At 40.5% G+C, this 24,184-nt stretch overlaps 1 protein-coding gene and 1 long non-coding RNA gene across 4 annotated transcripts in view; one reads left to right on the top strand and one right to left on the bottom strand.

Annotated features, from left to right (window-relative positions):
• The window catches only part of brf1a (BRF1 RNA polymerase III transcription initiation factor subunit a), a 129,334-nt gene that overhangs the window by 51,203 nt on the left and 53,947 nt on the right, over positions 1-24,184 (bottom strand). The window lies entirely within an intron of this gene.
• On the top strand, positions 5-23,231 carry LOC122861832. Its single transcript, XR_006374582.1, has 2 exons — positions 5-1,261; positions 20,976-23,231. It is a non-coding gene; the product is annotated as an uncharacterized LOC122861832 (long non-coding RNA).

Here is a 24,184-nt window from a genome sequence, read left to right as displayed (position 1 = left end):
TGGACACACTTAGAAAATTTGCTGTAACACACATTTTCACAGCAGCTTCCACGTCCCAGAGGGGTAAAACAGGAAACGGCAGCTAGCCAAGAAAAAAAACAAACAAAACACACACCTCCAACATCCTGCTGCATCTCTCTTTGTGGAAGTGCTGTGGAGCATCTTCCATCGGGGGTTAATCAGCAAATAAAACGCACTGTGACTTCTGATAAGACGTTAATAGGCTTAACTCGCGTTTAAGCGGATCTACCTTAACATAACTTTCTTTTCAATTACGATACGCTTTCTAGATTGCAGCACGCTTTATTTTGAAACAGGGAGATGCTGAAACGGCAATTAGCATTTTTCATGCCGCTACGCCCGAGACGCGCGCGCGCTTTTACCTGCGCCTCTTCGCGATGGAGCTGATTGCAAGCGTCAAACAACAGACATTTTAATGTGACAATGAAAGAAAAAGGTATTTGAAATCCCATGGTGTGCACACAGTTCAAATTTGGAAGGGAAAATTTCAAAGACAATCAGATTGACTGATAAAAGAAACAAAAGGAGAGAGCAGGTGCAGGCTTTGACAGAAGAAAACCATTAATAGAAATTCAACCGCTTTCACTCCAAAGATCCTCCACCTTGATTAGCTGTTTTGGAACAAAGTGCAACTCTTCTCTGGCTGCCTACAGACATCAGACAGTCAATCAAAGGCGTAAAGTTGGGAAGAAACGTTTTAGAGAGGCAGCAAGCGGCAGGTTTATGGGAGTCGTTTAACTTCTGTCAGCTTTCTGCCTTTGACAAGTTCACAGGGGCCTTCCTTCCTCGAGTTCAAACTCCCAACAGGGCGGCAGCTTCAAAGAAGTGCCACCTGAGTCCACAGGCAGCTTTCCCACTTCATTAAGGAGAGACAGGTGCACAGGCAGGCAGCGAATAGATGAGGAAGAGGAATACACCCATCCTCAGATGGTAAAGGGTGTGTTCTCCCACAGCCGAGGAGGTGAGGGGGGAATAATCTAGTCAGCCATTTGAGTTTAGTTAGCAGATTGCAGCTTGCTTAAAAAAAGAAACCGCTCCAGAGGGAAGAGACAGGTCAGTCGCTATCTGTCGGGCCCAGCCCTCTAAGAGCTTCCTTTCCGTGAAGTGTGAGGGGGAGATAAGATGGAGACAAGCCCTGGGAGAGATTGGCAGCTCCGGGAGGCAGAGAGGCAGCGAGACTAAGAGCTGATAACACCAGTCCAACCCCGGAGAGAGGAGGAAGGAGGGAGCAATTACTGAGGTATTATTCAGCCGCTGCTTTGATATATCTACACTCGCTAATTTGATCAAACCCATAAAATTGTTCTTGGTGAGCGTGCAGAAGAATCTGCAGACCTGAGGATCAGAATTTTATATTGGCTGAGTATATCAGGAAGTTAAAGTAGAAATATGAGACAGGAAGAGTTATTTTATTTCACTTTTTGGCATTTTTGTCTTTCTATTGACAAAGTAGAGAGCAGACAGCCGAGGAGACAGCCGGGATGTCATGTGACAAAAGTCCTGGTCCAGACTTGAAACCGGGATGCCACAGTCACATGTAGGGCTTGTTTGTGAAATGTAAACATGCCAAAAAAATACGCCAAACTTCTCAGCGCATCAGTGTTTCAGCCGTACAAAACTTTGCCTGAATAAAATAGTCACAAACCAGCGAGCGATCATTTAGATCAGGAAATATGTGCTCAAAGAGTAAGTAAACAAGTTTAAGACAACAGCTACACTAAGTAGTCCACAGCGAAACCTTAACAGAAAACAGCTCCATCTCTTCTTCTTCGCCCTCTTTTCATTTGGCAAACAACAAAACCGCATTGCAGCTAACATCTAGTATGGAGTTTGAAAGACAACCAGTTACAACCAAAAATAGAACATTTTCACTTCTATTTGAAGGTCTGGCAAAGAATTTATGAACTGTGGATATCAGTGTTCGACTGGCCACACTTCTGTACTGTGTCACATACATACATACATACAATTTTACCCTCTCCTTTCTACATAGACAGTAAATATCTGACAGGGGAGGGCTGCACTAAATTAGACGTCTCCTTATTAATAGAAAACAAACTATCTGCAGCCCGTCTGGCCTTCATCAGTGGAAACAGTTGAAGGCCAAAAAACATTTTGTCACTCTGAATAAGAAGAAGGGGATTACATCATCTCATTAGCCAAAAAAAGTGGCCAAGACTTGCAGCACATTCACAAAACTTCAAAATCCTGGAGGAAAACAGAAATCACCTTCCTGATGACCTCGAACACAGTGAGAAACTAGTTTCCACTTCCTGTCCAGGCTGACAGAAGCCTGAGGTCCTTTGGCAGCAGCTCAGTAACTCCAGCTCTGCCTGAATATCAATACAAAAAAAAAAAAAAAAAAAAAGACAGGCTTCCCCAAACATCTTTTTCTTGACGGAGGAGCTTCGGCTTTTCAACAGTGAATCCTTCTGGAACACACCTCCGAGCTCATACTGAGGCAAGAGGAGAAGGAAGGATCTGTCCTCCAAGAAAGTGCACTCTGAGGGAGTAAATTAGTTTTAAAAAACAGAGGTAGTGACGGGAGAGGCGATGGCTAAAATGATAATATTAATCATAACTATTTATTCGTCTTTGGTAAAAAACTCGTTTTACTGAACTTGAACATTTCAAATTTACTGAAACGTCATTAAGTAGCATGTCATTTTCACACGGTACATACTTAAAAAAGGGTCAGTTCATGCAATTTACAGTTCATCTAAATTACAAAAAACATTTTCTCACTTTCCTCTAGCATGTGTCCAATGATGACTATAGTTTTGGTTTTATTTGTCCAGGTTTTAAGAAATCTGGCTGAGAATCCTGTCTCCCTCTCCTAATACAGCGCTCTACGTTTTACATTTCTACATTACATTTTTTATTTTTTATTTTTAGGGGCACAGTTAAAAGATTAATGCATCACTTTTAAAATGTGGATTTAACATCATTATCATCACATCAAATATCATTTTGGCCTGTTGTTAAGTTCCTCGTGGAATTAACGCTAATTAGCGAGTGCTAATATACGTAATCTGTTCCTGACAACGTTTCTCATTTCAACCAGCAAAACTGACAAGCTGCTACCTGAATGTTTTGAACACTGCTTGGTGCTAAGAAGAAAGAGACAGGAGCGACTAAAGAGTCGATAACGGATTTGTTAGCAAATCTGTGAATTTTGCCAATTGAAGTGGAGTCAGAAACCTCAGAAAGATTTCTTAAAATCTTGGCAAATAAAACTTAAATTGTCATGGAGAGATACCACTAGAGGTAAGTAGTTTAGGTGAAGTGACCCAGAACTGTCATTCACATGTTTGTGTCCCATGAAATGTTTTGATATTATGTGTAGAGCTTAAACGGTTACTTGATTAATCGGTTAGGCTGATCAACGATCAATTTTGATAATCGATCAATCGTTTAAATCATTTTTCAAACATTCTCCAGCTTCTCAAATGTGAGGATTTGCTGATTTTCTTCATCGAAAATATAAAAAATGTACATCTTGAAGTTTTGGACTGTTGGTCGAATGAAACAAGGAATTTGAAGACAAAACAATCGATTTATCAAGAAAATAATCAGATTAAAATCGATAAATCGTTAGTTGACCTTAATGACAATATTAAAAACCATGAATTGACGACTAAGATGAAGAGTTTGTGACAAAAAAATAAAACAAAAAAGCTCCACATTTCACTTCAATCACTGCAGTGCGATCAGGATGAACAGCTCAACTTGTGGAGACCTCTGGCCGCCCCAGATCAGTCCACAGTACACCATTGCGAGCAACCGGTCAACAATATCACGTAATTGACTGCAGGCCATATATTTCACATAGTTACACTAGTTTCACCATAACTGTATTTGTACTGGTACTTTTCCAAGTAGTGTCTTCACTCGTCACCACTTGTAAGCGCCGTCACATCGCCGGCGTGTTCAGCAGGAGTCTGAGAAGATGCCAAATTCTATTTCTTCTGGCGAATACTGCCAGCCTGAAGATAAATCCAGTAAGAAACCGAGGAAGACGGCGTAGCAGCAGTCTGATCCTCTGCGAGAAATGTATCGCCGTCGTGCCCGCAAGCTGCTAACTATCACCCTGTTCTCTCCTGGTCCTCACAGACAGGTAACCTGACCCCAGATTTACCCCTCTACCCATCCCCTGCCGCTTCAGAAATACCCCCAAAATACCCTCCCTCCTCCCCCGTATCCCACACATTGTTGCGTCCCAGGCGGCGGCAGGCCTGTCTGATGTGGTCAGGAAAATAAGATGCTTCAATGCAGACGCTCTCTAATACCAAAGAAGAAAAAAAAAAAGAACACAAAGAAACAGAGAAAATGTGCCCTGCAGGAACGAACGCTAACAGGTGAAGGAGATGGCTTTTTGAAGGCGGCGAGGGAGGGAGAGAACGAGAGATTTAAAAGAGCGAGAGGGGGAGGGGGGGGGCAGAGCTGGCGGGTGAGAGACTGAGACACAGAGATATTAAAGGATAAGGCCGGTGTTGTTCTTTATTTTTCTTTGTCAACAAATCCAAGGACAAGACCAAAACCAACAATGTGTTAGTCCGTCTCTTAATACTTTCGGACTTCCTGTCTGTGGCTCTCAACGTTCACTTGTCAGTGTTCGTTGTGCTTTGCACACTTTATTTTCACAAGTTTGTTCATCCAAACACTGGTGGTCCCAATTTACAATATTAATTTGATGAGCTTAAAATTTTCCTTCTCTAAAAGGTTTTCCTCCTCAAAGTATCTTTGAGTCTGGACATTAAAGATAACCTCGAGCAGCATGATGGAGAAGTTTTTTTATGAGTGGGTCCCTGTTTTCTTGGTATTTGTGCTGACGTATGAAGCATAATACGTATTCTTGCCAGTGGTTTCACTCTTTTCCACGATCACCACTGACTAAAAATGATAAGCCGCCAACATTACCTTAATGATTTATTTATTGCTCTTTGCTAATAAAAAGGGAGTGAGAAGAGATAAAAGGTTAGATAAGAGATTTGTTAGCTTTGGAGCTTAGTGAGTTCAGGTAGTTTGCCAACTGGGAACCGGATCCAACATGAATTCAGCCATTGGATCCCAAAGCTACAACAGTGTTGCTCATTGATGTGGTTTTAATAGTTTTTGGACAACAATGGGGCTTTTTGGCACAGAGGAATTATATCAGGCTTTAATACATAGAAAATACTTGTTAGTAGATAAATTAATTCTTGGTTTTGGTCTTTTCGGAGGACTTCTGGGTTGAGCATGTGAGAGTGGATGTCTGAAACGTGGCACCTGGACAACCATCTACTTACTTGTTCTCAACAAAGTTAAACTCTCTTAACATCGTCAGGCTAACAGGATGAAAAGTTTTGGTCTTTGCATGGCATTTGTTGACAGTAAGAAAAATACAATATTGCCAGACTTATCCTTTTAGAGACAGAAAGAAAAATGGTAAACAGCAGAAGAAAAGGCCAAAGAGATCCAGAGAAAATCGCAATAGCAGAGTAGGAGAGAAAGAATGAGAAAAGTAGGCAGAGAAAGACAGAAAGGCTGAGCAGGAAAGACTGAGAAAAAGAATGAGGTAGGTAGGAGATTTAGAGACAAAGAGACTGATGGAGAAAACCAGCAGGAGGTAGGACATGGAGGAATGAGCAGACAGAGCTGACAGAGAGAAAAGACAAAGGAGGCAGAGAGAAAAGGAAAAGTTAAAAACAAAGGATATAAATAGAGAAGACATTGGGTCAGACATTGAGAGAAAGAAGCTAATACAGAAAAGGTTGAGACAAAGAGATGGAGGAGGGAGAAAAGGGAGGCTTACTGGAGTTCACTGATCTTCGGCCTGATCTGAGGAGAAGACAGACAGAAAAGATGAGGGGAGAGGAGGAATAAAAAAGTCATGCTGGCAAAATTAAAAGGAAGCGTCAGTCTGCTGACTCCTCCACACCTCCTATCCTCTCCCCTCCCTCACTCCAGCTCTCCACCGCCTCCTTCCCCTTTCCAAAAAACAAAGTGTGAGTGTGTGATCTGGAGGATGAATGGGGCTGTGTAGCCCCGGTGCTGCAGGATCACCCATCATCCCCACTTCAAAAGGCGCCCACATTATCCAGACTCACAGCTCTTGATGTCAGCAACAATCCTGATCCTCTCCTACATACCAAAACCCCTCGACCTGCACCGAGCTCGGCCACAGGGCTGCAGGGAGGAGAAGCAGACATGAAGGGAGATATTTCAATTTGTCAGGATTCTGTCTTTTAGACAGCTGCTGCGAAAAGATAAAATGAATGACAGCATTTTGTGAAGGTACTAGGCAATATTTCTACAGACTGGCGCTGTGGTATTTTTCAAAAATTGCTATGGAAATGAGGTGAAAATAGAGTTGCAAATGATTATTTTCACTATTGTTAATTGTCATGTCTAAGCGTTAAGTAAGGAGCTGGAAACGGTTGGCGGTTAGCTTAGCATAAAGACTGGAAACTGTTAGCCTGGCTCTGTTCAAAAGGTCACAATATGCCTACCAACACTTCTAAAGTTGACTAACGAGTACTAATCTCGTTTGTTTAATCAGTACACAAACAGAAATGTAAACACTCCGTAGGGGGAGTTACGCGCTTTTATCCATATGTCCAGTACTCTTCAACTATAAGCTACACTTTGACAATGACGCTACAAAAACAAAGACAGAAAAAGACGTCACATCATTTGTAATGGTAAAAACAATTTAAAATATTACACCTGCATATAAACAGCATATTTTTGCCAAATCACAGGCCAAAACTTATACTATTACATATGCAAATCTGGGTCAAATAATAAAGAATGACACTGACATTAGCCTGCATGTAGCAAAACCTCTAGTTTCCATGACTCTTATTCTACTGCTTAAAGAAAAAGGATCCAAACAGTTTAGACTCTTTTGCCCCTGTTCTACTGTTGCACTCATGCTAAGAAATCTAAGGATCAGATTGTCAGTAAAGTGCCTCAAATGCAAAAAAACAGCTTGTTTCAAGCTCAAGTCCGTCCCTGCAGTAGTATGAGGTAATAAGGCTCAGTGCCAACTCTGTCCCAGCGAAATAACCAGCCAGCCGAGGCAATAAATAGAGTGCTAGATTCTCGCTGACACAGGCGGGCCGGGCGAGCCCATTAAAACGTGACCTCCCCAACCTTGGAGGAGTCCAGGCTGAGTTTACGCCCACTCAACCACCTGCTCCCTCCCCCGAACACATCATGGGGAGCGGGGAGATACATGCATATAGGAGGTGGTGGACGATGAGCTTCCTGGAGGCACACTGTATCACACTTGTTTATATTTGACAGTTATGCTCATAAATCTGCGCGTTTGAGACAATACATCATACACTAACCAGAAAGCACTCAACCGAGGCTTTACAATCTTATAAATTTGTTTTTTGAGTATTGTTTTTACATATTATCAACAAATCCCATGGAAAAAAAAAACAAAAAAATGTATCTGCTAACAAGTTTTGTATGTGTATCCAAAGCCTGATATATCGTATTTTAGGAAATGCCTAATTTTGCATATCGGTAAATTACATATCTGTAAACTTGTAAACATTTTTAGGGAAATTGGGTGGAAAGTTACAAGATTTTGACATCTCCTAATTAACAGACAAACATGACTGTAAACATAACCTCGGGGCAGGCGTACTAACCCCTTGACCGGTGTTAATAGTTGCGTTTCTGTCCAAATGAGCAAGTGAAGATCTAAAAAGTTGGTCAGTTAAAATGCAAGCTGGGTGTTACTTTTTCATTAGCTAGTCTTATGTAAATGTACTCAATAGGACGTGGCAATATTAGATTAGGAAACGAGCATCAGTAACTGGACCATCATGACATTTTATTGCTCTTTCATACCTGAGATGGCATTTATGATGTTCTAATGAAGTCATTTGTTTCCACTGTCCACACTCTGGATGGTGTTTTTGTCTGTCTGCGGGCGGCATGAAACAACTGTCCCTGGCTGGTTACCTGGTAAGTGTCCTCGACCACAGGATCACCTGGACACAACTACTCTTTATTATTTACTTTTTGGTCTTTCTGGTGGAGATGAGGCATTAAACAATGAGTAGATGTAAAATTTGATTCCATCGGGCTTTATCACATGTTCTCTTTATCAAAACAACTCTTCCACCTCAGCCAAGTGTAAAACGTTTTGTACTTTCTGACTTTTTTTACTCACTGTATTTATGCTCAAACTAAACAATAGGTTGTATGTCGATGACTTCCAAAATGACCCTGATGAATCGTACGACTATTTTCTGATCTGATACGTCGATAGTTAAGGCTTTGTTTAAGTTTAGGCATTTAAAATTACTTGGTTGAGGTTAGGGAAAGGTTTCTTTTAACCATGAAGGCAATGTTGACTGTTGGTAGGAGATGGTACAGTGATCCCCAGTGTTGGTAGTCACAAACTTTGTACATAGCACCCAAATCTTTTCTCTAAAAAGGTGTGTTCATCTGCACAAGTTGAAAATGTCTTGAACTGAACAACGATTTTCTCACTTACCTAAGAGCTTTTGACTACAACTCGTACTGAGACAATAAAAAAAAGCTAACAATTGTACAGTCGGTACATTTGCTGTTTGTGGTGACTTAACGTGGGCTGAAACACAATTCAGCGGTCAAATTTGCACGAATAACACAAGGCGAAAATTTGCTTCGCCTTTGGTCTGAACACCTTTTTGTTAGTGTGCAATAAAACTCCTGGAGGCAAACTTAGGTTGTTTGGAGCATTTGAACAAACGAGTAAAGATTTATTTGTGTCCAGATTAAATTGTACTGTTGTCCTGTAAACATACTTACAAGTAAAATGCAAACCGTCATAAACAGTAGCAAACAAACGGGACTTAAGACTGGATTAGCCGACATTACATCACTTTTGTTTCCTTTGTTATGAACAGCCATATTGTTTTTCCTCTCTTTGCCATCTGTGGCTGCCACAACTGTGTGTCCTCTACATGTCTGTATTGAAAGTGATGGATCTTTTCAACAGTGTGAGCTAAGTTCTCCATATTATGAATAAATGTCTTTGATCAAAGAGATGTCCTGTCATTTTGTCCTGCTTCAATGTTCGGCCTATTTTCCAAAACAGTCTGTAATTTTACATCACAAGAGTAGGATGAATTAATCATCAGCCCTGAGTGAATCTACAATGTAAGAATATCATGAGATGAACTGAATGACTCTTTGATGGATAAGGAGGACACTCTCTAGTCTGTCACGGCAGCCTCAGCAGTATAGCTGAAGAATTTCGAGAATGCCGTCATGAAGACAAGAACTGTTTAATGTCTGCATTGTTGTGCATGAGAATCAAACATTTGAAATGTCAGATGACTGCCGCAGGAATGTTTAACCAAATGTTGCCTTTGCCACAAGGATGAATCAGCACTGTCTTACACCAAAACCAAACCACTTGCTCATCTGTATGAAAATATTTACAAACTTTCTATGGAAGTAATCAGAAGAAGAGACATCAAATCAAAGGGCAAATCTGCCCTTGGATCCCCTTCTGCTGTTACACATCATCGGTCTGTGATGTTGAAAGAGCTCCAGCAATGATTTGATGACTACATACACAAGTTTCTACATGTGTTTCTGCTTCTGATATTGATTTTCTAGGTTTGTTTTTTTAGTTGAGAATAAGCAGGAGCCACATCCCAGACTCAACACAGAAAACGTCTTATAGTTGCAATACAGTCTGGTATATTTTTTAAGCAACTGTGGGTGTAGAAATCAGTCTTTTCTCTAATGAATTTCTCTCTGGTTGAAAGTGGGTGAAAAATGGTTCTTTTCTAAGTGACAAGAAAAGCTGACATTTACGGTTTATGTTTTAAATCTTTAAAATGTTTCAAACCTAACAGCCTGCAAAACAATCTTACCACAAGTTCCATTAGTAGCTGCTGTGGAGCTTTCAATCATATCACACTATCTTCCTCAGATCTTTCCAAGGCCAAGAAACAACTTTGGATCTCAACTTTTACGCCAACATGAACAAGAAGATTATTTATTTTATTTTTATTTTTTTACATGTACAATTCGATGACAGCTGGACAAACTCCATTTGCTGATGAAGATTGTGCGATACGATCAAAAGCTCCAGAACAGCTACTACTAATGGACCTTGTGGAGAGATTGGACCAAGAAGGACTTCTGCATGAAACACTTATCTGCTTGCTCAAGGGCTCCTCACAAGTAGCTGCACAGGATGGCAGAGTGTGGGGAATCAAACCTGTGACAGTTTAGCTACAAACCTGCTTCTGTAAGCTTTAGTCTTCCTAGTGCTGCCTCGAAAGACAAACCTCCTCTGCAACTCATCTTGACAACATTAACATATTAGCTTTGATGTAGCTGGAAAGCAGAGACGCTGCCTGCAGCTCCGCTCTTCTTTCAGCTCTGAGCGAGAGTCCACTGTGATTGAAGACTTTACCTTTAATGCAATTTAAATTGACCAAAATGTGTGGAAGTCTGTTCCTTTTAGCACTCATTGTAAATTATATATATATTTTTTTTAAACCTGGACAGATCCAGTGCTCAGACCTAGAGTCTCAACTAGTTCTCTTGTGAAGATCCTTCCAGCGACAACAATCTACATTAACCTATATATTTTGTTTGTTTTTTTACCTTAAACTTCGCCATGACTCATGGAGACATTAAAGACCTGGCATTGAAATTTACCATGTGGTCACTCTGGCTTTGACTCCCCCCTCCTCATTCTAGTTTGTTGTACTGTTGACTGAATCAGGATATCATTTTCTCCAGATGAGAGCAGCTAAATGTCTGTCCTTGGTGTCCTATCACCCTGTTCTCTCCTGGTCCTCACAGACAGGTAACCTGACCCCAGATTTACCCCTCTACCCATCCCCTGCCGCTTCAGAAATACCCCCAAAATACCCTCCCTCCTCCCCCGTATCCCACACATTGTTGCGTCCCAGGCGGCGGCAGGCCTGTCTGATGTGGTCAGGAAAATAAGATGCTTCAATGCAGACGCTCTCTAATACCAAAGAAGAAAAAAAAAAAAAAAAGAACACAAAGAAACAGAGAAAATGTGCCCTGCAGGAACGAACGCTAACAGGTGAAGGAGATGGCTTTTTGAAGGCGGCGAGGGAGGGAGAGAACGAGAGATTTAAAAGAGCGAGAGGGGGAGGGAGGGGGGGAGAGCTGGCGGGTGAGAGACTGAGACACAGAGATATTAAAGGATAAGGCCGGTGTTGTTCTTTATTTTTCTTTGTCAACAAATCCAAGGACAAGACCAAAACCAACAATGTGTTAGTCCGTCTCTTAATACTTTCGGACTTCCTGTCTGTGGCTCTCAACGTTCACTTGTCAGTGTTCGTTGTGCTTTGCACACTTTATTTTTCACAAGTTTGTTCATCCAAACACTGGTGGTCCCAATTTACAATATTAATTTGATGAGCTTAAAATTTTTCCTTCTAAAAAAGGTTTTCCTCCTCAAAGTATCTTTGAGTACGGACATTAAAGATAACCTCGAGCAGCATGATGGAGAAGTTTTTTTATGAGTGGGTCCCTGTTTTCTTGGTATTTGTGCTGACGTATGAAACGCAATACGTATTCTTGCCAGTGGTTTCACTCTTTTTCCACGATCACCACTGACTAAAAATGATAAGCCGGCCAACATTACCTTAATGATTTATTTATTGCTCTTTGCTAATAAAAAGGGAGTGAGAAGAGATAAAAGGTTAGATAAGAGATTTGTTAGCTTTGGAGCTTAGTGAGTTCAGGTAGTTTGCCAACTGGGAACCGGATCCAACATGAATTCAGCCATTGGATCCCAAAGCTACAACAGTGTTGCTCATTGATGTGGTTTTAATAGTTTTTGGACAACAATGGGGCTTTTTGGCACAGAGGAATTATATCAGGCTTTAATACATAGAAAATACTTGTTAGTAGATAAATTAATTCTTGGTTTTGGTCTTTTCGGAGGACTTCTGGGTTGAGCATGTGAGAGTGGATGTCTGAAACGTGGCACCTGGACAACCATCTACTTACTTGTTCTCAACAAAGTTAAACTCTCTTAACATCGTCAGGCTAACAGGATGAAAAGTTTTGGTCTTTGCATGGCATTTGTTGACAGTAAGAAAAATACAATATTGCCAGACTTATCCTTTTAGAGACAGAAAGAAAAATGGTAAACAGCAGAAGAAAAGGCCAAAGAGATCCAGAGAAAATCGCAATAGCAGAGTAGGAGAGAAAGAATGAGAAAAGTAGGCAGAGAAAGACAGAAAGGCTGAGCAGGAAAGACTGAGAAAAAGAATGAGGTAGGTAGGAGATTTAGAGACAAAGAGACTGATGGAGAAAACCAGCAGGAGGTAGGACATGGAGGAATGAGCAGACAGAGCTGACAGAGAGAAAAGACAAAGGAGGCAGAGAGAAAAGGAAAAGTTAAAAACAAAGGATATAAATAGAGAAGACATTGGGTCAGACATTGAGAGAAAGAAGCTAATACAGAAAAGGTTGAGACAAAGAGATGGAGGAGGGAGAAAAGGGAGGCTTACTGGAGTTCACTGATCTTGGCCTGATCTGAGGAGAAGACAGACAGAAAAGATGAGGGGAGAGGAGGAATAAAAAGTCATGCTGGCAAAATTAAAAGGAAGCGTCAGTCTGCTGACTCCTCCACACCTCCTATCCTCTCCCCTCCCTCACTCCAGCTCTCCACCGCCTCCTTCCCTTTCCAAAAACAAAGTGTGAGTGTGTGATCTGGAGGATGAATGGGGCTGTGTAGCCCCGGTGCTGCAGGATCACCCATCATCCCCACTTCAAAAGGCGCCCACATTATCCAGACTCACAGCTCTTGATGTCAGCAACAATCCTGATCCTCTCCTACATACCAAAACCCCTCGACCTGCACCGAGCTCGGCCACAGGGCTGCAGGGAGGAGAAGCAGACATGAAGGGAGATATTTCAATTTGTCAGGATTCTGTCTTTTAGACAGCTGCTGCGAAAAGATAAAATGAATGACAGCATTTTGTGAAGGTACTAGGCAATATTTCTACAGACTGGCGCTGTGGTATTTTTCAAAAATTGCTATGGAAATGAGGTGAAAATAGAGTTGCAAATGATTATTTTCACTATTGTTAATTGTCATGTCTAAGCGTTAAGTAAGGAGCTGGAAACGGTTGGCGGTTAGCTTAGCATAAAGACTGGAAACTGTTAGCCTGGCTCTGTTCAAAAGGTCACAATATGCCTACCAACACTTCTAAAGTTGACTAACGAGTACTAATCTCGTTTGTTTAATCAGTACACAAACAGAAATGTAAACACTCCGTAGGGGGAGTTACGCGCTTTTATCCATATGTCCAGTACTCTTCAACTATAAGCTACACTTTGACAATGACGCTACAAAAACAAAGACAGAAAAAGACGTCACATCATTTGTAATGGTAAAAAAACAATTTAAAATATTACACCTGCATATAAACAGCATATTTTTTGCCAAATCACAGGCCAAAACTTATACTATTACATATGCAAATCTGGGTCAAATAATAAAGAATGACACTGACATTAGCCTGCATGTAGCAAAACCTCTAGTTTCCGCGACTCTTATTCTACTGCTTAAAGAAAAAAGGATCCAAACAGTTTAGACTCTTTGCCCCCTGTTCTACTGTTGCACTCATGCTAAGAAATCTAAGGATCAGATTGTCAGTAAAGTGCCTCAAATGCAAAAAAACAGCTTGTTTCAAGCTCAAGTCCGTCCCTGCAGTAGTATGAGGTAATAAGGCTCAGTGCCAACTCTGTCCCAGCGAAATAACCAGCCAGCCGAGGCAATAAATAGAGTGCTAGATTCTCGCTGACACAGGCGGGCCGGGCGAGCCCATTAAAACGTGACCTCCCCAACCTTGGAGGAGTCCAGGCTGAGTTTACGCCCACTCAACCACCTGCTCCTCCCCCCCGAACACATCATGGGGAGCGGGGAGATACATGCATATAGGAGGTGGTGGACGATGAGCTTCCTGGAGGCACACTGTATCACACTTGTTTATATTTGACAGTTATGCTCATAAATCTGCGCGTTTGAGACAATACATCATACACTAACCAGAAAGCACTCAACCGAGGCTTTACAATCTTATAAATTTGTTTTTTGAGTATTGTTTTTACATATTATCAACAAATCCCATGGAAAAAAAAAACAAAAAAATGTATCTGCTAACAAGTTTTGTATGTGTATCCAAAGCCTGATATATCGTATTTTAGGAAATGCCTAATTTTGCATATCGGTAAATTACATATCTGTAAACTTGTAAACATTTTTAGGAAATTGGGTGGAAAGTTACAAGATTTTGACATCTCCTAATTAACAGACAAACATGACTGTAAACATAACCTCGGGGCAGGCGTACTAACCCCCTTGACCGGTGTTAATAGTTGCATGCGTTTCTGTCCAAATGAGCAAGTGAAGATCTAAAAAGTTGGTCAGTTAAAATGCAAGCTGGGTGTTACTTTTTCATTAGCTAGTCTTATGTAAATGTACTCAATAGGACGTGGCAATATTAGATTAGGAAACGAGCATCAGTAACTGGACCATCATGACATTTTATTGCTCTTTCATACCTGAGATGGCATTTATGATGTTCTAATGAAGTCATTTGTTTCCACTGTCCACACTCTGGATGGTGTTTTTGTCTGCGGGGCGGCATGAAACAACTGTCCCTGGCTGGTTACCTGGTAAGTGTCCTCGACCACAGGATCACCTGGACACAACTACTCTTTATTATTTACTTTTTGGTCTTTCTGGTGGAGATGAGGCATTAAACAATGAGTAGATGTAAAATTTGATTCCATCGGGCTTTATCACATGTTCTCTTTATCAAAACAACTCTTCCACCTCAGCCAAGTGTAAAACGTTTTGTACTTTCTGACTTTTTTTACTCACTGTATTTATGCTCAAACTAAACAATAGGTTGTATGTCGATGACTTCCAAAATGACCCTGATGAATCGTACGACTATTTTCTGATCTGATACGTCGATAGTTAAGGCTTTGTTTAAGTTTAGGCATTTAAAATTACTTGGTTGAGGTTAGGGAAAGGTTTCTTTTAACCATGAAGGCAATGTTGACTGTTGGTAGGAGATGGTACAGTGATCCCCAGTGTTGGTAGTCACAAACTTTGTACATAGCACCCAAATCTTTTCTCTAAAAAGGTGTGTTCATCTGCACAAGTTGAAAATGTCTTGAACTGAACAACGATTTTCTCACTTACCTAAGAGCTTTTGACTACAACTCACTGAGACAATAAAAAAGCTAACAATTGTACAGTCGGTACATTTGCTGTTTGTGGTGACTTAACGTGGGCTGAAACACAATTCAGCGGTCAAATTTGCACGAATAACACAAGGCTTAAAATTTGCTTCGCCTTTGGTCTGAACACCTTTTTGTTAGTGTGCAATAAAACTCCTGGAGGCAAACTTAGGTTGTTTGGAGCATTTGAACAAACGAGTAAAGATTTATTTGTGTCCAGATTAAATTGTACTGTTGTCCTGTAAACATACTTACAAGTAAAATGCAAACCGTCATAAACAGTAGCAAACAAACGGGACTTAAGACTGGATTAGCCGACATTACATCACTTTTGTTTCCTTTGTTATGAACAGCCATATTGTTTTTCCTCTCTTTGCCATCTGTGGCTGCCACAACTGTGTGTCCTCTACATGTCTGTATTGAAAGTGATGGATCTTTTCAACAGTGTGAGCTAAGTTCTCCATATTATGAATAAATGTCTTTGATCAAAGAGATGTCCTGTCATTTTGTCCTGCTTCAATGTTCGGCCTATTTTCCAAAACAGTCTGTAATTTTACATCACAAGAGTAGGATGAATTAATCATCAGCCCTGAGTGAATCTACAATGTAAGAATATCATGAGATGAACTGAATGACTCTTTGATGGATAAGGAGGACACTCTCTAGTCTGTCACGGCAGCCTCAGCAGTATAGCTGAAGAATTTCGAGAATGCCGTCATGAAGACAAGAACTGTTTAATGTCTGCATTGTTGTGCATGAGAATCAAACATTTGAAATGTCAGATGACTGCCGCAGGAATGTTTAACCAAATGTTGCCTTTGCCACAAGGATGAATCAGCACTGTCTTACACCAAAACCAAACCACTTGCTCATCTGTATGAAAATATTTACAAACTTTCTATGGAAGTAATCAGAAGAAGAGACATCAAATCAAAGGGCAAATCTGCCCTTGGATCCCCCTTCTGCTGTTACACATCATCGGTCTGTGATGTTGAAAGAGCTCCAGCAATGATTTGATGACTACATACACAAGTTTCTACATGTGTTTCTGCTTCTGATATTGATTTTCTAGGTTTGTTTTTTTAGTTGAGAATAAGCAGGAGCCACATCCCAGACTCAACACAGAAAACGTCTTATAGTTGCAATACAGTCTGGTATATTTTTTAAGCAACTGTGGGTGTAGAAATCAGTCTTTTCTCTAATGAATTTCTCTCTGGTTGAAAGTGGGTGAAAAATGGTTCTTTTCTAAGTGACAAGAAAAGCTGACATTTACGGTTTATGTTTTAAATCTTTAAAATGTTTCAAACCTAACAGCCTGCAAAACAATCTTACCACAAGTTCCATTAGTAGCTGCTGTGGAGCTTTCAATCATATCACACTATCTTCCTCAGATCTTTCCAAGGCCAAGAAACAACTTTGGATCTCAACTTTTACGCCAACATGAACAAGAAGATTATTTATTTTATTTTTATTTTTTTTTACATGTACAATTCGATGACAGCTGGACAAACTCCATTTGCTGATGAAGATTGTGCGATACGATCAAAAGCTCCAGAACAGCTACTACTAATGGACCTTGTGGAGAGATTGGACCAAGAAGGACTTCTGCATGAAACACTTATCTGCTTGCTCAAGGGCTCCTCACAAGTAGCTGCACAGGATGGCAGAGTGTGGGGAATCAAACCTGTGACAGTTTAGCTACAAACCTGCTTCTGTAAGCTTTAGTCTTCCTAGTGCTGCCTCGAAAGACAAACCTCCTCTGCAACTCATCTTGACAACATTAACATATTAGCTTTGATGTAGCTGGAAAGCAGAGACGCTGCCTGCAGCTCCGCTCTTCTTTCAGCTCTGAGCGAGAGTCCACTGTGATTGAAGACTTTACCTTTAATGCAATTTAAATTGACCAAAATGTGTGGAAGTCTGTTCCTTTTAGCACTCATTGTAAATTATATATATTTTTTTTTTTAAACCTGGACAGATCCAGTGCTCAGACCTAGAGTCTCAACTAGTTCTCTTGTGAAGATCCTTCCAGCGACAACAATCTACATTAACCTATATATTTTGTTTGTTTTTTTACCTTAAACTTCGCCATGACTCATGGAGACATTAAAGACCTGGCATTGAAATTTACCATGTGGTCACTCTGGCTTTGACTCCCCCCTCCTCATTCTAGTTTGTTGTACTGTTGACTGAATCAGGATATCATTTTCTCCAGATGAGAGCAGCTAAATGTCTGTCCTTGGTGTAAACCAGACATTTTCTTTACTAGATTCCAAGATGCTTCCAGGACGCATGGTGATAGACCAACAAGACCACTGTGTTACATTAATGTTTCCATAACATGACAGCCAAAACTAGGAGAATGAGACCAATGATGACAAACTGGAACTATCCATCCAAGGCAACAATAACTTCTTGCTTAAAGCTGGGTCTATACTTGAGGGGTTAGTGGCAGTCCTGCTGTAAATACCTACGGCATAGGTTGTAATTTTGATAGCACCCCTACAAAACATGTATCTTACATGATCAGGATGCTTTAATTATATTCCCCACAGTAACTGTTTGAATTCCAATATTTATTTTGCGATACAGAGCGACGGTGAGCTACGATGTACTTATAGAACTAACTTACATCCAGGTAACTTCTATTTCACCGTGTGTCACGGTGAATAAAAGAAAGTACAAAGAGCGGCGATGGCAGTTTGCAGAAGGTTTGCAGTGGACATGTCTTTGCTAGATGTGTGTTACTGTAGGGGACAGGACACAAAACCTCAAACCTATGCTGTGTCCGAAATCACTCACTATATATAGTCCGCTATATATTGTGTTCGCCATTTTGCACTGCTGTCCGAATGTATAGTGAGAATTATTATACACTATATAGTGGACTCAAAGTATCCCAGAATGCATCGTGAAAAGTAGCGTACAACCGATGGTCACTAACGGTATATACCATCATGCACTGCGCTGAAAGAAAAACAATGACGTTGCTCTGGCACATGTTAATTGTGCGACAGCAATGATGTAATTAACCTAACGTCCGAAGTGTTTTGTCATTTTGCAGATGAGCTCACTATATAGTGTTCTACATAGAACTCCCTAGATAGTGAGTAGGGAATAGTGGATGAGTGATGATTTTGGACACAGCCCTGGTCTGTGGTGTCAAATGAGTCCATCCCAACCTCCTCCCTAAAACCTTTTTCAGTGGAACATAAACATAGCTCATTTTAGGCTGTTGGATTTCACCAGAAAAACAGCAGCCCTGGTTGTTTGTTCAGTGTTTCTTAAAACTATATATTACACAATGCAAGTGTGTAGAAGATTATTCTGTAGCTGTTCTAATATTCAGAAAAATATCAAAACATGTCAAATGACAGTCAGTTATGGTTGATTAATGAGTACTCTTTACCAGAAAAACTTCTCATGCTTTTCTGTACATTTGGAGTCAGTCCCTAACACTACCTGACGTGGGTGGGACCCCAACTAAAATCCGCAGTCCTGCTGTGTAAGGGGGTTGAGACAGTGAAATCTGCTGTGACGTAACAGCCAGAGGCGAGCAGTTTCCTGCCTTTGCCTGCCTGCTAAACGGTAGCTGTCATCTCTCGTCAGGCTGGCGGCGGCCGACGAGACGGCTTCCCTTTCCCTCCTCGGGCCAGAAGACGCACATCATCTCCAATCACAGCTGGCTGCTGTGACGGGCCGCTGCAGCCATCTCACCGGAGAGACTGACTGCTAACCGCTGCTCACACACACACACACAGCCTGATTTCATATTCCACACCACACTGCAGCTGGGGTAGCTTAGCTTTTACTGACTCACTGAAAGCGTATGATTGGCCGTCCATGGAGAGCAGCCTGAGCTTGAAATAAACATTAGACTTTTTTCCTTCTTCTTGTGTTTCTGCTGTGTATCAGTGACGCCCGTCTCCCTGCGCTGTCATCGCCTGTCTGTCTGTCTGCCATCCAATCCAGTCGCTCTCCTCCTGTGAGAGGTTATGTCCATCCGGCCATATGTCTATTAAGCTCTACTGTACTGCCCCAGGCACTGTAAACACCCCCACACACACACACACACATACTCAGCCTGCCTGCCCAGCTGTCCCAGCAGCAGAGAGGAAATGAGTGGAACGAGTAAATGGATAAGTTTGTGAATGGATTAGCTGCATAAATTAGTAATAAGTTATTATTAATTAAAAAGGAACAATACACTTGATTTTCACTGTACAACAGCAGAAGACGGCTACAGGTTTAAACTGTTGAATGAACAATACCACTGAATCAAATATTTATTTGACAGGTGCTGAGATTCCTGTCTTTGAACTCATTTCCCCACCATACACACACACACACACGTACTGTATTTGTGAGAACCCCTACTGACAATGTATTCCCTAGTCCCTAACACTAACCGTTAAAGAGCACAATTACAAGGCTAACTGCAACCTCTACCCTAATGTTAAAGGAATAATTAGACATTTTGGGAAATACACTTATTTGCTTTCTTGCTGAGAGTTAGATGACAAGATTGACACCACGCTGATGTTTGTATGGTAAATACGAAGCTACAGGCAGAAGTAAAATAGCTTAGCATAAAGACTGGAAACAGGAGAAACGGCTAGCCTGGCTCTATCCAAACGTGGAAAAATCTGCTTACCAGCACCTCTAAAGCTCACTAATTAACACATTATATTTTGCTTGTTTATATGTATAAAAATGGTGGTGTAAAAATGACATTGTGGTTTTTCAGGGGGTTGTGTTTCGGACTATTTCTTGGTCAGGCGCAGTAACTTCCTCAAGTCTCTGGTTGCCTGACAAACTCAGAGACGTCCAAACTCAAGGAAGTTACTGCGTTATATGGATAAATGTAGTAAGAGAACTCAGCCTTGCTACAAATTTGGTCAAACACGGTACTGCAACAACAACAAAAAATCCCCTGTGGCCCATTGACCACCATTACAAAAGAGAGTATGTAAGGACAGAAACACTAATACGCATGTGCAGAAAAAGTTATAGCTTTTGTGCTGGGTGAGCAATTTTTAATCATATGAATTGGGTGCCATCTTTGAGTCCGGTATCCAGTTCTTATAATACATCCATAGGTTTATGAAACCAAAATCCCAGATAATAGCCAGCTTACTGTCACATTATTGGTATTATTAATAAATCGCTCAGCTCTTACTGCAATTTTAAACTGCTCTGAGATGGAGAATAGTGCAACCAGCTCGTCACTGACATCAAAAGATAGTAGATAGATAGTGTCAAAGCCAAAAGAGCAAATGACAGAGCAGTATTACCTCTACCTTGGGTTGGTAAGGTGGTCACAGATTATTTCTCTTAAAGTAAGTCTCTTGAACTGAAGGAGGACAAATAGATAAATGTGTGCAACTCTGCTCTTTTATCAACTCCTAGCTTCATTTCCTTACAGTTACACACATTCACAAATGAGATCTGTCCTTCAAGTAATTTGGTCACAGATTCAGCCATCAAGCCGTCAACACTTGTTTTCCATCAGAACAAAAAACAATCAACAAATGTGGTGAGATATTAATTTTTTCACAGTGCAGTTTCCTTTTTTGAGGAATCGTCTTGAAATGAATCTCAAAATAATTAAACGAGATAGAATAAAGCAGATTGTTGCACTTGTATCAATTACACTTAATTGTGGAAATTTCCAAACAATCACTTTGTTTTTTCACTTTCAGAGTTGGAAACGCTTGTGGCTGCTGGTATCAAACCAGTGACCTCCTGGTTTGAAGGGCTGCCTCTCTCCTCATCAGCATACCAAAAAGACAACACAAAGGAGCTTGTAGATCCTTTTTTCTACAGATCTGACTGCTGAGGAGGTAAAGTGTGATGCTGCCGAAGCACAGGATGAGACTTTGCATTTTCTTTCATCCCTGAACAACTCCTCTGTGGACAGAGAGAGATGAGACAGATGCTGCTCATTTAAAAAGACTATAATTGACTCAGCAGAGCTGCTGTCAGAACGCAGATCTGACAGAGAGCTTCTACCACGCCCCGAAATGCTGAGAGCTACGATTTACTGCAGTAATTGCTGTTAGTGAAGAAGATGGATCGTAGAAAATGTTTAAGGAGAACAACTTCTTGTCTGGGGAGCAATGACGGTTTCCTTAAACGCAACCTAACACCTGTAAAATAGCTTTTTAAAAAAATGGGGTGTGAAACCAAGTTAGATCTTAAAAATGAAATGGATTCTTCAAAGAGCAAAAAGCCCCGCTGAAATCTAGAGTTTCACACACTTCAAACGGCCCTTTTCCCAGACGTTTTCAGGCAATAAAAACGGTAGAATGGTTTGACAAGAGCTGGGGAGTTGTGCTCACTGAGGTAGTTAAGGTCAGGGCAAACGTCATTGATTGAACTAAGTGCTCCGCTGAAAACAGTGTGCCTCAATCAATGCTGCCTCTAATGGTGCGAGGCGGAGCTCCCCGAAGACCTCGGCTATAGACGAATGTGACAAAGTCATCCGGAGGTGCTGGAGTCACGTCCTTTCTGCTGACAGACCGCTGGCCGGCCCGGCTGCTCTCAGCTCTCAGTTTCTCCTCTGATAGCAAGTTAATGAAAATGCCATTACTCAGACAGGCCATCGATGAGGGAGCAGGGTAAAACAGGGTGAAAGATAGAAAAGAGTTTAACTAGGGATGCACAGCCGTCACTGTTTCAATGACAACAGCGTTTCCAAAATGGATACACAGTTCATAATCTTTAAGGAAAGCAACACTTCACGTTAATACATTTAATCTTCTGCTGTGACATTTTACTAACTTCATTTATTACTTTTACTGATTACAAAAACTAAATCATTCATTCATTAATTGATAAGTAAGTAATTGGGGCTGAAAGATTTTACTTTCTCCTGTGAGTGAATAAGGAAAGTACTAACTTTGTTCATTACGCTCACTGAATGGGTAAAAAGGACATTTTGGGCAGTTTATATGAGAAAAGCTATTCACTCTGTCTCTTGTTTTTTATTGACTGAACTAGAATCTTGTAAACTGTGAATCAAAGGCACTCGTTACAAAAAAGGTATCTCGGGAGTGGGCCAGGTTCAGTAATTTGTCCTTGGATGGATTTATTGTACAGCTTCTATCACACTGACACGAAGGCTAACTATTGCTCAATTACACAAGGGAGAAGTGTAGTTACCTTTATTGTGTTTGTTTTGGATAGGTAAGTGCAGGGCAGCTGAGTCAGCTGAGGTTTTAATTTTGTTATTTAAGCAGAGCCTTAAAAACTCAGTTAAGATTCCTTTTTTTGTAAATTTCTGTCTTTGATTTTGCAACACCCACAGGCTCCTTTTCATTGGAATCTCATTCTCTATTTTTTAAGATTTGTACCCAGTTTAAGTTTATTTAATGAACTGCTCCTACAATAAATAATTTTACTGCCTGTATGTGTAAAAGGTACAAAATACATGGGCGTGTTAAAAGTCAGACATCTCTTTTTGATATAAATTTAGAGTTTTAGTCATCAAAAAATAATGTGGGATTTTACAAGGTGTTGATTTTGATTAAAAAGCAAGTGAAAATCTTATTTTAAAAATGAGAATACAAACTAATTCAGCTGTTTGTTGTATTTTAATTACATAGAAGGACTATGCAAGTCTCTTCACTTTTAATTATCAGAAGCATTTTTTAAGCTGTCAACTTCGTAAAGGGTACTTGTTTTTAGTGAACCCCGCTGTGATTAGCTTCATCAATCACAACAACAACTTTTGGATTATTGGGACATAAAATCTGGGTAAAAATTAGCTGAAACTCACCAGTACATTTTTTGAAAAATCGTATTTTTGATGATCGCTTAAAAACTGAAAATAATGAACCTTATGTATCCATGCTAGTAAATACACAATTATAACCAAATAGCTCTTGCGTGGGCTTCCATCTTCCTCAAAACTTAAAAAAAATTAATAAATAAAAATAAATCAATCAGTGACTATATTCCAAATCTGTTTTCTTTTTATTTTGTTTCCTTTCTTGGTCTCCTTTCTTGATCCAAAATTATACCCTCTTTCTCTTCCTCCAGTGCCCTGCCCTCTACTAACAATGTCCACAAAAACTGCGCACACACACACACACACACACACACACACACACACACACACGAGCATACAGATGAAAGGCTCAGCCTTAATGACAAGGTACCCTGTCCACTTAATACTTCAAAGATTGAGCTTTTGGGGGAGGGGGGGACACACGATACCACCTCCTGCCCCTCCCATATCCACCACAATTAGCCGAAGCCTGAACCAAACCAGGACCAGCCTGAATCCACAGAACCTCCATTTGCATCCAGCTCCATGTAACCAGCCTCCAAACAAAAACACAGAGGCAGGAAAACACTTACTGTGGACATGGAGATACATAAACTAACACACAAACTCACACACACTAATTCAAGTGTAATCAGACACATATGTTCGTTTCTACACACACCAGACACACATACACAAATGAAATTACACACAAATAAACAGTACCAAACATGGGCAAACATCCAGCTGGCACATAAATTGTCCATTTCGACCAAACAGTCCCAGGAATTAAACTGAAGAACAGGATCATGAAACAAATGTCCTTTTAAAAAGATATTTGTTTCATGATGCTGTTGTTTTTGTCCTTCTGCATCTCAGTAACATCAAAAATTAGACTAGTTTCACAGACTAAAAACACGACAGGTTGTTTCCCGACAGCATTTTCCACTGCAACACAGTAAATATGGAGGAGGTTACATTTATTGTGTTATTCTTTGTTTTTGTTACTGTTTTTTTTTTTACTTTAACAGAGGTGGAAGAACTACTCCAATGTTCTACTTAAGTAATACCACATTGTAGAAATACTCTGTTGCAAGTAAAAGTCATGCATTCAAAAGTATTAGCATCAAACTTTAAAGT

Source organism: Siniperca chuatsi, linkage group LG15, assembly GCF_020085105.1.
Source record: "Siniperca chuatsi isolate FFG_IHB_CAS linkage group LG15, ASM2008510v1, whole genome shotgun sequence".
Lineage (NCBI taxonomy): Eukaryota > Metazoa > Chordata > Actinopteri > Centrarchiformes > Sinipercidae > Siniperca > Siniperca chuatsi.
The sequence above is the reverse complement of the archived record's forward strand: the minus strand, read 5'-3'. Positions and strand labels throughout refer to the sequence as shown.